Genomic DNA, 12,633 nt, shown 5'->3' on the forward strand with positions numbered 1-12,633 from the left:
CATTTTTATTTGCTATCTATTATATCTTAAGACTATGTAATATCAACTGACATTCAGCAATTACTTATAAAATATTGAATAAATTAATGATGAATCGAGACGAAAGTATAGAAGCAAAATCCAGAATAAACTTCACTGGACATACTTTAACAAATGTTCCTTAAAATGACATATTGCAGATATTGGAGACTCAGTAAGTAACATTCCGAGATGTTGCAAATTGACAAACACGTATTTAATTTTGGCTGGACTTATGCTAAATTTAAGAAATGGAATGCAAATAAAGATGGACTAAAAGCCTATTCTGGCTGGGTCGTGAGGTACTTTGGCAGAGACCAAGCTCAGTAGTGGGATTAGAAAAGAATTCCGTGTAAATTGAAAAGACTGATCTAAAACATTCAACTTACATCATCTTTTAATCCATCTCAATCACTCAGAAAACTATATATAGCATTGTGAGGGTGATCTATTACTGCCATTTGAAAATGAAATTCTCCCATATCAGAGCCACTTAAATAACCCTCCAAAGCACTCAAGCATGCTCCATTCTTTAGTTCTTCCTGTTTAGCTTCTCAGTTTTAGATTTAAAACTGTATAAGAAACCATATAATGATTTTTATCCTGTTTACTGAAAAATTCCAGTGAATTCACTTGAGCATAAGCTAGACTGCAGATGGTATGGAATGCAGGAAGCATGGAGCACTAAGCTGGCATATCTATGGATAATAACACAAAACGTCAGTAGTCCACTTTGACTGGTCAATTGTCCTAAACATTGGGAGTCAGCTTTGACTGGTCACATGACATTGTTGCTTATATGTGTGCCTTGCCACGTTCACAAATTTCCTTCTGGTGAACTTAGTGCCTAAAAAACAAGGTATTCTCCTAAACTTTCTCTCAGACCAATCAACTCCACATCTCTTTCCTTCCTATCATCTCCAAGTTACTTCAACTAAGCTGGGGGCAGATGCATCCAACTGCTTTTAGCACCCAGCTTCCAATATCAATCAGTAGCATCCTAGTTGACAAACCCATGAGTGTAGGTATTATATTCAGTGTTTGTGGGGCATTCTAGAAGAGCTGGGGAATCCAAGCCCTTTGGGATATCTCTCAGCCAATGATGCATGATGGCTGAAAAAGAACTTTCGTGGCCTAGTCCTACCTGTGAGGATGAGCATAATTCTCAGTTGTGCTCTGTTATTTCCCTGATATTCCCAGGGGGGATGTCAAGGCCAACAATAATCTCCTAAGAACCACTTCTTTGCTCCTTCATTCTCTCTTTTGCCCTCCCATCTCTTCCCTTCCCGATTTCCCCTTCTCTTCTTTCCTCTCTTTTCCTAAGATTGCTTCCTAAAACAAAACAAAACAAAACAAAACAAAAAACCAAAACCAAAACAAGACAAAACAAAAACACCTCAAACCCTAGTGCCAGGAGCTACTCTCCTGTGGGAGCCCAGCTTGATATATGCCTATTTCCGTTTCTTTACCAATTGTCAGTATCCGCACATTCTGACTTGAATTCTGAACTAGCACACCACAGAAGGCTTCCATGCCAATGAACACCAGACATTTTAATCCTCCATCTCTCTGCACCACAACATAAATGAACTTCGTGTACCTTCATGGAATATGTTCATGCCACCTTGACACAATCTACCACTGGTTGTCCTTTACCTCCTTGCCTGTTCCCATCTGGTCTCCTTTACAGGTTCACCTGTGGCGGTCTGATTGCTCAGTGTTGTAACTCTCCTGACATTTTTTTAAAGTCTCTTCTTACTCTCTCTTTTCACTCTGGCTGATTTTGATCATAAGGAAGCAACTCAGCCATTTGTGTGTTCAATCTAAACGTTTGGTGTCACGGGACTCCGGTGGAGTCAGCTTGTCAGATGAAAGTCTGAAAGCTTTCTCATGAGAAAAGAGTTTCAAGGAAACTTACTACCGGATCTTTGGCTATTCCCCTAACCCATAAAATTAATTTTCCAAATCCACATTAGTCTAGTGTATGGATCCACGTGCACTCTATATAGTATTACCTTATAGTAAATGCCTTTTAAGATTGTATTCTAACATAGCTAAAGCCTTTTCCCAGTGTTCTTAGATTCCAGATAGCAGCAAGGAGCTTAACCTATTCAGTAACTAATTAAGCTTTACCATAAAACAATAAAACATCTCTCATTTACTCAGCTGTCTGTAGATAGAGACTAAAAGTCTCACTGAGATAGAAATCTTTTACTACAGGCTACATTCCATGTCAAGTATAAGTTGATATACTACCCTGATAAGGTGGAACTCTCCAGACAGGATAAGTTTTACTAGACCTAAGAATTTAGAGCTCCTGATAACACACTACTCTTAAGGCCTATCAAGAGTTAACAACCCCCTGATGCTTTTAGGCTGATCCTAGACAGGGCTTGTTATCCCTAATGTAAACATTTAATTAGTCCCTACAAATTCCTTTCTGCTGTAACTGGTGAATTTCAGTGTATCTTGTCTTTTTGTGATTTGTATCCTCTGATAATTCGTTGTAATATAAGTCTGAAGCTCAACCAGAACAATACATTCAGATCCAACAACATTCATACACAATCTAACTTCTCACTCTGTAAAAGAAAAAAAAATGATTACAATTATCTTTAATACTCTGTGCTATCCTATTGGTGTCTGTTAAGAAAATGTCAATAATACCCATACAGGTTTCATATACTAAAATGTAACTTAGTAATCATTTTTCATCATCTTTATTCAAAATTCTTTACTCATGTGTTTAAGCCATCCTTTGTTAATATAGTTAATGTCACTATGGAAATATTTTAACCTATTGAGTTCAGTGTCTTCATCTCCTGAACATCTACAGATACCATTTAAGCTGCTTGGTCACATCACTATCTATGATCTACTTTCAAATCAGTATGGTTGCTTCCATCTTTATTACCTCCTCAGATTTAAAACACTTTAATGGCACCCCACTATTCACCAAATAGACACAAAATACTTTATCTACCTCATGACATCCTGGTTATCTGTTCCCTGCTTACTCTCTAGCCTCACTGGTCACAAACATCCCCTCACTTCCACCCCCTAGCCAGATTATAGTAACCTTATTTTTTTCCATATATATTCCTGCACATGGAATCCTTGTATATACTCTCATTGTCTCTTCTTCCTTCCTTCCTCCTCCTCTTCCTTCTTCCTTTGCTTTTCTACTTCTTGGGGGGGGGGGTTATTTGTTTATGTGTTTGTTTGTTTGTTTGTTTTTGAGATCAGATCTCACTCAACCCAGGCTGGTGCAAACCTCACTATGTAGTCTACGTAGGCTTGCTTCATTCTTATGACAATCCTTCTGTCCTATCTCTGCCTTCTAAGCACTGAAATTAAAACTATGCGCCACTATGCCCAATTCTGTTTCCCCTTCTTAAAACGTTCCTACTCCCTCATTTTGTTTCATATTCACTGATTTTTAAGACATTGACTAAACTTTTACTTCCTTATTGATGATTTATTTACTTCTCTGAATAGGCCAAATGCCTAAGTTTTGATCACCCCACATACAGATTGCAAGTATTATAGTGGAGTTGTAACGATTTGCTCAGTGGATGAATAGCCGCATGTAATTATGAAGGAAGAAAAGGATACATCCCTCAAGCCTCTTGCTGTAGGTTCAGTTGCCCTCCCATTGTGTGTTGAAACCTCTATCCCTGGTATATCAGAATTCTACCATACGTGTATAATTATTTCCTGTAAAAAAAAAGTAACCAAGTTAATGTGGGTTTATTATGTCATAGTTTGATGTGACTGGTATTCTTTAAATTTATTTATTTTGTGTGTACTTGTGTTTTGCCTGCATGTATGTATGTGTTCTGTGTGCATGCCTGGAACCTACAGAGGTTAGAAGACAGTTTCTTGTTACCCTGGAAGTGGAGTTACAGTTTTGTGTCCCCATGTGGTGCTAGGAGCCAAACTTAAGTCTGCAGCAAGACCAAACACCAAGTACTCTGAATCACTGAGCCACCTCTTCAGCCCTCATAACTTGTCAGTCTTAAAGGAAGAATATATTTAGACAGAGACAGAAGAGGAAGAGATGGGGGTGATATGCAAACACAGTCATGGTGCAAAGGTAGTCAGCTGGAAGCCAAGGGGAAAAAAATAAAGCAATGCTACCAACATTGTTGTTCTTGAACCTCCAGCATCCAGAGCTGTGAGAAAACCAATGTCTGTTATTTTCACCACTCAGTATGCTCTGCTTTGTAAGGAAGCTCCAGAAAACGAATCTATTTCCATTACTTCAATGGGTCAGTGTGTACTATGTTGGAATTCGCCCAGTACTATCTCATTCTTCAAGAACTGCCCTCACCTACTCTGCCAAATACAGTTTCTGACTCTGCCAGGATGTTCCCATCTGCTCTAAATGAAGCAGCATTCATCACTGTCCTGTATGTTCACTGTGAAAGCCAATCTTTATAACTGGGGGATAAAGTGACCTTGGTGTTCTGTGTAGCACCCTCACTACACGGGTAGCAATCAATAGTTATATGAAAGACAAAGTCACTTTGGAAGCACAAGACAACACTGTTTAAGGAAGCTGCTTTCAGGTTATTCATTACAGCATTGTTGAAGAAGTGCACAGTCTTTCTCTCTTTTTAAAGGAACACACAACAGTATTTCTTACACGGTTTGTGTCCAAGAATTTTAATGTTTCTCTCCATTTTTTTTTTTTTTGGACAGGATTTCTCTGTATAGCCCTGGCTGTCCTGGAACTCACTTTGTAGACCAGGCTGGCCTCGAACTCAGAAATCTGCCTGCCTCTGCCTCCCAAGTGCTGGGATTAAAGGTGTGTGCCACCACTGCATGGCCTCTCCATTCTTTTCATTTTGCTTAGAACAGCTGAGACAACAGGAAGTCTCATGGTGAAAATGAGAAGATTCTTTACATGAGAGATAGCATTGGTTGGTAGCTGAAAATTATAGTGTTTTCTATTAACTTTTAGAGAATGTTTTAAAGCATGTAGCTTCTTAGTTCATTAATATTTTATATGATAATATTAATAGTGGGATAAGCATTCCACTTGAATAGGTTGCATCATTTTTGTAAGTGGTGCCATAAGTGGATAATAGCCTAGCCCCAAAGCTAGCTGTGTTTTCAAATATGATTAATATTTCTCTGTCCTTTTCTTAATGCTCCATTAACTAGTGCAAAGTAAGTGGTCCTACTGCCAAAAGCCCTTTCCATTAAATGGAAAATGTATTTATTCACTTTGCAAGTTAATTAAAGCCATATGGAATTCAGGACAGAAGACTGTGGCTTACACATTTTTGTTGTGGAGAGATTTAGAAAGTATAGAGTCATTTGTGCCCAACGGGAGTCCCATATGCTTTTTATATTTGAAAATATAAGTGTTTAAACTTTTCCCTCAAGTATGACAATTTTCATATGTATCACTACAGCAAGATTCCAAAGTATATGTTATTCATAGCAATGACTGGTACCAAATGTTGAAACCTTTGAAAGGATGTGTAGTTTTTGGCCAATTTCCCCTTCCTCTCTTAAAGTCCTGTTTGGGTACAAAAATAGAGAGTTGGCTACATGGGTAGCTTAGATGATGCTTAGCTGTATCTCTAGTCTGAGAGAAAGTAGATACTTGCTCGTTTTAACAGCAATATCAGACAAGGCACCATGCTTACTCTGAAAAACCAAAGAAATAGAAACCTCATCCAAGCCTGTACTTCGTTGGACAGTAGAGAAAAAAACCCCTATCAAGTTAATAGCTGATCTGAGGCATAGACATACACCTAGTCACAATTCAAGCTATTTCTGGGGCCAGGCATATAGCCTCCACTAGAGTAATGTATGAAATCTCAGGTTTATCCCCGGCAACAGCAGCAGTAATAACACAATAGAAACAACAAGACTTATAGAAGACCATAGGAGCTCCAGAGGTTCTGGGGTTAGCAACTAACTATCTTCATTTCCCTTGGTTTGAGGGGTTTCCCAAGACTTGAGATAATAAGTACCAAAACCTGGGACAATTTCTAGTTAAGAGGAAGATATCAATTGTCCTAAGTTATCCCTTTTGTGATTGCTTGATACTCAGGTTTTTTTGTCTACCAAGGCTGCTTCCTCCTTTCCCACACAGGTTTTGATGCTGAGACCATGTCCTAACCTAACACATTTCCTGCAAGTCAATTCCCTTCTCAGGTCTCCCTTGCATCCTTTTCCTAAATCTTTACAGAATTCCACAAACACCTGTGAAAGCCAGGTTTGACCAGAAAATGCTAGAGGTAGCATTGCCCTCTAACTTTCCTCTTTCCGTCAGAGGCTTAATGACCCATAGAAAGGCTCTAGAGACATGATGCCAAAAGTTACAGTGATGATGAAGCTAACTGGAATAGCATCCAGCCCACTGAATGCAGCTAACAGCTCGAATAGTTTCAATCCATTTGTCAGACAGACACCCATCATGTCTGAAATAGCTGGAATAAAGCCAATTTAAGCCCATAATGAACATTTTAATTTTAATTTATGGAAAAATATATTCAAGTTGAAAGACACTCTAAAATTCCCGGTTATTGTTCTCTAATTCTTCCCTCCTGTGTCTCCCTCACTCCTCCCTTCCCTCCCTCATTTTATCTGCCTTTCCTCCTTCCTTTCTCACCTGCTTGCTTGTTCCCTTTCTCTGTTTTCTCATGGCTTATGCCTCTCCCGGAGCTTTTAGATAATCAAAACGTGTTTGCCAAGCTCTGACTCCCTTAAGTCAGATGCAACATTATTGGATTCTAAATTTTGTATAGCATGGGCTATCATCAAGGTGGGGATCCTTACTGCAAAATAATTAGCTTTGGGGCTAGAAAGTGCAACAGAAGCATAATAATTAAATTGGCTCCATGGTTTTATTTTATTGAGAACACTAAGCTATATTGATCTTCTTTCAAACCAGATGCTGATTCATACAGTCCCTTCCATATCTTTCCTGAAATGCTAATCGTCAAAGAATAAAGTGGAGAATTCTACCTCAGTGCACCAGCACTTTGGAAAACCTCAACGTTTCTAACTCAAAAATATGTTTGCCTTGAGGTTCTGAATTCCTTCAAATAGGATGACAGAAGTAGGAGATGATAGTTCTTTAAATATCCGATTTTTTTTTCTAACACAGAAGGGGGTAATCTAAGAAGAGAATAAGGTTATTCAAGTGTCAGTTCATCAAGATGATAAAGCCTTCAAGATCTGGTCTTTGACAATATATAAATAGGTTGAACACTATTCAATTCTACACTTAAAGTAATTGAATGGATACATTTTATACTATGTGGTTTCCAGTTACAAATAAGACATTAAAATTGATAATAGAAATTTACTGCTTATATATCTGGATACTGGTGAGTCTAGTAGAGTATCAGAAGGTTTGGTGTCTAGTAAAGGCATACCTGCTGCTCCAAAGATGGCCACGCATAAGCTCAGTTTTTATATGTGATAGAAGGTTTATGTAATTTCACGGGGGACCTTTCTTTCAGAAAGCCCCTGCCTCTGCACATTCAAGAAGACAGTCACATTCTGGTAGCTCCCACAGCCCAACTTAGATCTTTGCTATCCTGTCATAATTGTTTGTTTCCATTTTATTTACTTACATTTCCATGCCTCTTGCCAATACCAGCCTTAACTGTGATTGACATATGGCTGAGTAGAAAGTTACTTTATTTTTACTACTATATAGGATAGATTGCCGATTTTTAATTTCCCACTCTTTTGAAACTCGATGAAAATGAATTGATTCTGACAATTAATTTGGTTTGAGAAAGGATGGTTTTATTATTGAGCATTCATCCATTTTAGAACACACTGTTATGACTTTCCATGTTATGAAAGTATGAAAGTTACAAAAAACAATTTCGATAATATGATTTTACTTATTTCTCTCAAGAGAGAAAACTGTAGAGTTCTATAATATCATCTATAATGGGAAATCTGTTGTTTAAAAAAATAAAAGCCTTGCTGTCACTTGTGTTAGGCAAGTGCTCTACCCCTGAGCTACAATGACAACCTTATTCCTTATAATTGATGACACATTCGATTTTTGACGTGTTTTTTGATGTTGTTATGTTTTGTTTTTGAGGAAAGGTTTTATGTAGCTCAGGCTGGCCTCAAACTTGTTGTAGCCAAAACTGACAATGAACTTCTGGTCTTCCTGCATCTACTGTCATAATACTGTGATTGTGTTTGGTTTATTCAGTGCTAAAGATCTAATCCAGGGCACTGTGTATGCAAGGAAAAGACTGTCAACTCATCTCCATCCCTAGCTCCAAATTTACATCTCAAAGAAAAAATACTTTTGCCCAGGACTACTTTTACCTGATCTTCAGAGTAAAGCTATTTGTTCCATAGAGATTTCAGACTTCAGAGTTTCCATGCCAGGTACATACACAACTGCGCGTGGCTGGAGAAGTCATGGAAAGTGAGAGAAAACTTTCTACTGCCACATTACTAAACCTATATAATTTCAAAATTTATTTTAATACTTAACTTTATGTGTAAAGATAACTGTAGCTCTGATCCTTCGTCAGAGAAGTTTTGACTTTCATTAATTAAAAATTTTCATGCTGTATAGTTTGATCATATTTTTCTCTCCCCCAACTTCTAGATCCCCCTAACCTGCCTAATCCACCCAAACTTTATATTCTCTCTCTCTCTCTCTCTCTCTCTCTCTCTCTCTCTCTCTCTCTCTCTCTGTGTGTGTGTGTGTGTGTGTGTGTGTGTGTGTGTGTGTGTGTGTGTGTGTCTCTAAGAGGCTTCTTTTTGCAGCAGAGATCATTACAGAAGCCACAGTTGATCAACATACAGAGAGCAGTTGATAATGGGATATGCAGCTCCAAGTGATACATCTAAAATACAACCCCAACAGCTAAAGTTTGAGGAACATCATCGAAGAAGGGACAGAAAGATTGAAAGAGCCAGAATACCAGAAGGTCTGCTGTGAGACCATGCCTCATAGAAATTACAGCTACACTCATGATTCCTCTACAATATGGCTGTCTAAATAAAACTTGAACAGTGACAACAGAAGTTGTTATGCTAGCTTGGACAGAGTAAATCTCACAAAAATCCACCCTTAGATGAAGAATGACCGACAACAGATGACTGCTGAGGGAGGCAAAGATTAGTTTTCTCCAGGGATTAGACTCCTAATTGATTATACAGTACCAAGAACTCAGCCCTAGAAACATAAAATCATATGTACACTAGCATCACTAGATGAACTAACTCATCAGGTTGTATTTATATGTTTTATGTGTGTATAGTATAACAATAATAATTATGGAAATAAAAAAAGAAAGAGAGTTGAAGATAGATATGAGAGAAGTTACACAAAGGAGTGGGGCAGAGGATGAATATGATCAAAATACTTGGTATAAAATTCTCAAAGGACTAATAAAATACCACATTAATTTGTTCAGAAAGAATTTCTATGAATGAAGAAGGAATACGATTTGGTTTCTATTATTTTTAATCAGATTTATTTCTCTATATAGTTATAAGTACAATGTACATATTTATTTATAAGTTTATATAAAACTACATTATCATACAACTCTGACCTTTCCTCTCTTCCAGAGAAAATTGCTTTCTCTTTTTGTAACTGATTTACTTATTTTTATTTAACTATCTCATATCTCCAAATAGCACATTTCACTCAATAATGCTATTTCTTTACATTTGCTGTCAGAAGTTAGAGACTGACTTCTCGCTATAGAAAATGAGCAGTTAATGTACTCTCCTTTTCTCAATACTCATATTTTAATTTCATTTAAACCAGTACTGTTTATCTTATTATGGCTGTGTAACTGTTATTCATGAGTTAGCCTTGTAGTAAAATATGATTTCATTTCCTTTTATATACTTTCTACTCTTTGTTATAGACGATTGTCTTCTTTTTGCACAGGATGCTAGCTTTCCCTGTATCTCACATTATAGTAAGTACACACTTTTGTCAATTGCTTGACTTTCTTCTCTGGAGACACAGTCATATCAGTTGCTTCTCAGTGTTTACTTTTTTCTTAGAAACATCTACCAATATTTATTTTGGTGTTTTATCTTGTTCTGTGGACTGGGGATAGGACTTGGGACATCATTAATACTAGATAAGTCCCCTCCCATAGAGCCACTGCCCCAGTCTTCTCTCTCAGTGTCTTCAGATTTATGCTGCTCTACTCTGGATGAGTTGCTTCCATGCCTGCTGCACTGCTGCCCCAGAGAAAATAGCTTCCCCCTGGTCCAGTGCTAGTGCCACTGGGTTTTATACGGACAAATCTAGTAAAGCATAGCCCACAGTGGCTACCTCATAGAGTAAGAAAAGTTATGTAATGCCTTTCCAATGCACTGACAATTTGGGTGTGTGTAATCAGGATAGAAATCATGCTAAAACATTGTTTCACTCTCTTGTAACTTCTGATATTCTTACTGAGATGCCAGTACTCACTCAAATTCCTGATTATTAGTACATGGTCTTATCACCATCACCCCCTTGTCTGGAAGGAGAAAATTTTCTCAATCATCCAAGGAGCACGCTGATTCTGTAGACCTAGGGCAATCACTAAGGTTTGTTTAAGGGATGCATGCTTCTTTTATATATGTATAGTGTTGATATCTATAATACATATGTACTTATGAAAATAAGGTATCAAAGTAGAAGTGGGTAATGTAGAAATAAGAAAATTTACCCTTTCTGAAGGGTTATTAAAATCTTTCAACACTTTTATCGTGAAGGGGTGTTGGATTTTGTCAAATGCTTTCTCAGCATCTAACGAGATGACTTGGACAAATGGGTGTATCTGGAGGATATCATTCTTAGTGAGATAACCCAATCACAAAAGAATTCATTAGATATGCACTCACTGATAAGTGGATATTAGCCCAGAAACGTAGAACACCCAAGATACAATTTGCAAAACACAAGAAAATCAAGAAGAGAGAAGACCAATGGGTGGCTACTTCATTCCTCCTTAGAAGAGGGAACAAAATACCCATGAAAGGAGTTACAGAGACAAAGTTTGGAGCTAAGACAAAAGGATAAACTATCCAGATACTACCCCACCCAGGGACCCATCCCATAATCAGCCACCAAACCCAGACACTATTGCATATGCCAGAAAGATTTTGCTGAAGGTACCAAGTTATAGCTGTCTCTTATGAGGCTATGTCAGTGCCTGGCAAATACAGAAGTAGATGCTCACAGTCATCTATAAGATGGAACACAGGGCCCACAATGGAGAAGCTAGAGAAAGAACCCAAGGAGCTGAAAGGGTCTGCAACCCTATAGGTAGAACAACAATATTAACTAACCAGTACCCTCACAGCTCATATCTCTGGCTACATATGTAGCAGAAGATGGCCTAGTCAGCCATCACTGGGAAGAGAGACCCCTTGGTGTTGCAAACTTTATATGCCCCAGCACAGGGGAACGCCAGGGCCAAGAAGTGGGAGTGGGTGGGTAGGGGAGTAGGGTGGAGGAAGGGTATAGGGAACTTTCAGGAGAGCATTTGAAATGTACATAAAGAAAATATCCAATAAAAATTTTTAAAAAATAAAAAAAAAATCTTTCAACATCCGTCAGATCGCTGCCATCATGGGCACGAGTCGTGTGCAGCCCATCAAGCTGGCTAGGGTAACCAAAGTGCTGGGCAGGACAGGCTCACAGGAACAGTGCAAGTGGAATTTATGGATGACACCAGCTGCTCTATCATCGGAAATGTCAAAGGCCCCGTTGGAGAGGGTGATGTGCTCACCCTATTGGAGTCAGAAAGAGAAGCTCAGAGGTTGTGCTGATCTCGCTGCTGGGTTCTGGATATCCACTACTTAGTCCATGGAGTGACCTGCAACTGTTAAATAAAGCATTTGTATTAATTCTTGAAAAAAGTTTTTTTCAATTTTTTTTATTAGATATTTTCTTCATTTACATTTCAAATGCTATCCCGAAAGTCCCCTCTACCCTCCTCCCCGCCCTGCTCCCCTACCCACCCACTCCCACTTCTTGGCCCTGGCTTTACCCTGTACTGGAGCATATAAAGTTTGCTTCCAAATGATGGCACACTAGGACATCTTCTACTACATATGCAGCTAGAGACACGAGTTCTGGGGGTACTGATTAGTTCATAATGTTGTTCCACCTATAGGGTTGCAGACCCCTTCAGCTCTTGGGTACTTTCTCTAGCTCCTACACTGGGAGCCCTGTGTTACATCCTATAGGTGACTGTGAGCATCCACTTCTGTATTAGCCAGGCACTGGCAGAGCCTCACATGAGACAGCTATATCGGGGTCCTTTCAGCAAAATCTTGCTGGCATATGCAATAGTGTCTGGGTTTGATGGCTGATTATGGGATGGACCCCCGGGTGGGGTAGTCTCTGGATGGTCCATCCTTTCCTCTTAGCTCCAAACTTTGTCTCTGCAACTACTTACATGGATATTTTATTCCCTATTCTAGGGAGGAATGAAGTATCCATGAGTTGGTCTTCCTTCTTCTTGATTTTCTTGTATTTTGCAAGTTTGTATCTTGGGTATTCTAGGTTTCCTAGCTAATACCCACTTATCAGTGAGTGCATATCTAATGAATTCTTTTGTGATTGGGTTGCCTCACTCAGGATGATAT

At 38.5% G+C, this 12,633-nt stretch overlaps 1 pseudogene; it reads left to right on the forward strand.

Moving 5' to 3' along the window:
• Positions 1 to 11,611: 11,611 nt before the first annotated feature.
• Positions 11,612 to 11,811, forward strand: Gm15216 (annotated as a pseudogene).
• Positions 11,812 to 12,633: the final 822 nt, after the last annotated feature.

The sequence above is a fragment of the Mus musculus genome, chromosome X (genome assembly GCF_000001635.26).
Source record: "Mus musculus strain C57BL/6J chromosome X, GRCm38.p6 C57BL/6J".
Taxonomy (NCBI): domain Eukaryota; kingdom Metazoa; phylum Chordata; class Mammalia; order Rodentia; family Muridae; genus Mus; species Mus musculus.